Source organism: Pinus tabuliformis, chromosome X (genome assembly GCF_031772625.1).
Source record: "Pinus tabuliformis cultivar Carrire ecotype Pingquan chromosome X, CPIR1, whole genome shotgun sequence".
NCBI classification, from domain to species: Eukaryota; Viridiplantae; Streptophyta; class Pinopsida; order Pinales; family Pinaceae; genus Pinus; species Pinus tabuliformis.
The window spans coordinates 941253764-941256681 of NC_142308.1; positions in this window are offsets into that span (position 1 = coordinate 941253764).

The following is a 2918-nucleotide window of genomic DNA, read 5'->3' on the forward strand; positions in this document are numbered from 1 at the left end:
TTCTCATTTCCTACTTCATTCACCTATATATCACATACCACCACCCTTTAAAGGACGTACCTTGAACATATTATCCCCTTTAGAAGTAGAAACCACCTAATAGGATACTTGGTTAACACCATTTGGAGTTTAGGAGACATTGGCACATCCCGAAGCCCATTATGGAAGGGCAGGCCATTATGAAGTCCCCACTTGTGGTCCATGGTTGGTAAGCTCATTTAATCGATTTCTCAAATGACTTGTTGTACTGGAAGGCTAGGGGATGCATTGGATCTTATGAAGGATTACAGATGGTCTCCATCTTGGTTTTGGTCTCCCTATATGGGGTCCTAATACTCCAGAGGGTTAGATTGGAACATGTAGGCTGTGTGTTGAGAGCCATGGGCCTCCAAATCAGTATAAGCCACTCCATAGATCCTCGAGGATGTTCAGAAATGCTCGAGATTCACCTATTGGACGAGGAAGATGCGCCTGGTTCACCTTTGCCCAGTCAGCCCCACAAATGTACCATATATTTGGCAGATGATGTGGAATCCCCTACACCATCATCAAAGCCCTTGTATATGATCTATAAGCATCTTTGACTCATTTGGAGACCCATGAGGTTATTATTGTGCCCCACACCCACTGGGAGCACCACAGGTTTATTATTTTGAGAACAAGGGGCCAACCCCTTGTCCATCACTTTTGAGGGTCCTATTCTTCATTATGGCACCTATGTACCTCATCAAGCCACTTGGAGGGCCCTACGACATGTGTTATTCATCATAAGACCTCTTAAGAGGCTTATTATTTCATTTGTGAGCTAATTTAGTGGGCTTGTCACCAAAAGATAGATTATTAGCACATTATTTTATTTTTGGTGCCTCTGTTTACCTAGGAGACTAATTGGAACTCCTAATTAGTGTATAAATACAAGTGAGATTTAATTTTCTCGTCATCATTTTGGATTAGATCTCCTTTCTCTCGTAAGACTTTTGTACTTTTTCTTGGAGGATGAATTGGAGCTTTATGGATGAATTTTGATGTTTGGATTTTGTTTATCTTATCTTGGAGCTTCTCTATTGTCAAATTATGGATGTTTGGATATGTTCTATTACATGTAAGTACACGCTTTAATGCTATTCTTATTTTACTTTTTCATATGCATTGGATTCTAAATTTCGCTATTTTTAGGGCTAATTGCTGCATGCATTTACTGGTTAAATTGTGGAATTTTTTCTCTATATAGTATCTCCCAATGTATGGGCCATGTAATTTTTAATGAAATTTCCTAGGGATAATTCCATCAACGAATTTGTCTTTATAAGCCATCACCTTTTTCAAGTCAAAGTATAAAGTTGTAAGGTTTCTTCCCTTTGTGCTAGAAGACAAGCGAAGTAGTCTTAAGGCCTCCTTGATCGAGAAACAATGTCTTCACTCATATTTATCCTAGAATCCATTCTCCCAAGACTAAAGGACTGATCTACCAAGAGGTGGTCACTCAAAAATCAACTCTTTTTCTCCTTCTTCTAGGTATAACCAAGTTGGGTCACCTAGGGCATAACTTTCCTGACAAAGTAGCCCTCCAAAAAGTTTGATCTCCTCGCCTCTCTTGCATTGGTGTTTCCTCAAGGCCTCCTCCAATTTTGAAGCCATTCCAATTATGGATTTGTGAGATAACCCAAGCCATAACTCTGAGATCAAACTTTTCCCTAGCATCCCAAAGGCTTGTGCCTCATAGGATCAATTTGACACCTTTAAATGAAAATTATTGCTTTAATACTTTCCCCCTCCTTGTTTGGGTTAAGGACATCATTGGTTGCTAAATTGTTGCCCCTTAACCTAGGTTGCGTCCCCTTGGTCCCATGTGGTCCCGTATATTTGAAAATTCAAATATTCAAGAACCATTCAGGAAGTCAAGTTCAATAAGGATTTTAGGATTGTGAAACCCTTTCATAAGACATATTCCTTTAAACCTAACCCTCAAGTCTTCACCTCCTTCTCCTGGAAATCTTTGTATCTTGCTTGATAAGAAAGAAATCTCTATTCTTAAAACCCCTTCTAGGAAAAGGACTACAAGGGTCACTTCATATTCATTGGTCCATTTTTCCTTTACAATTGGCCTTCTATATATACCAGATCTCCTCACATCAGTGAAATTCTGTAAAGAGTAGGGATTCTTAGCTGAGGTGATAGTGGGCTAAGCCTCCATCATTGCCCTTTCATCTAGTAATTTCCCTTTAGTAGTCTCTTTTATGTCCCCTGCTAGTTTGAGCGATAACATGGGCCAAGTCTTCATTATCTTCCCATAATCTCTAAGCCAACTGCAATTTCCTTTGCTTTGTGTCTAGGACAACACCCCATTTCTGAAATAAAGTCTCTCTCTCAGCACTTGTTAGTTTCGTTTATTGCATCTTCTTATCCGTTATTTCTCTTTCACACCTCAAATCTCAAATATTGCAAAATCCACAACTTATTGTTCATAAGGATTGGTGCAAACTCTTGGCAGGATTATTGAAATATCGTGCATCTTATTTATCTATACACAATACCAAAAAAATACTATGCAAAGATTTGTATAATCAAATACACAATTACTGAAGAAAGGAAAGGGATTTACCTAGAAGACAAAAAAATGGTATGCTCATCATCATGAGAAAGGTTATTTCCAACCCCACTAAAGAAACATTAATGATAGAATGACAACCTCTTTAAGCGTTATTTTATCTAATGGAGTGATTTGGACTGTTGGACAAACCAATCGTTGCAAAATACACAATTCTTCCAACTGACATGTATAGCATGAAAAACATGGCCTTCTCATGTCTTTCAAACCTATGCAAGACATGTCTAAATTATGTGGCTGAGAAATATGGTCTTGGATATCTATATTCAAACCCATGAAAGACATAGTATAAATGATATTCCTGAAAAAT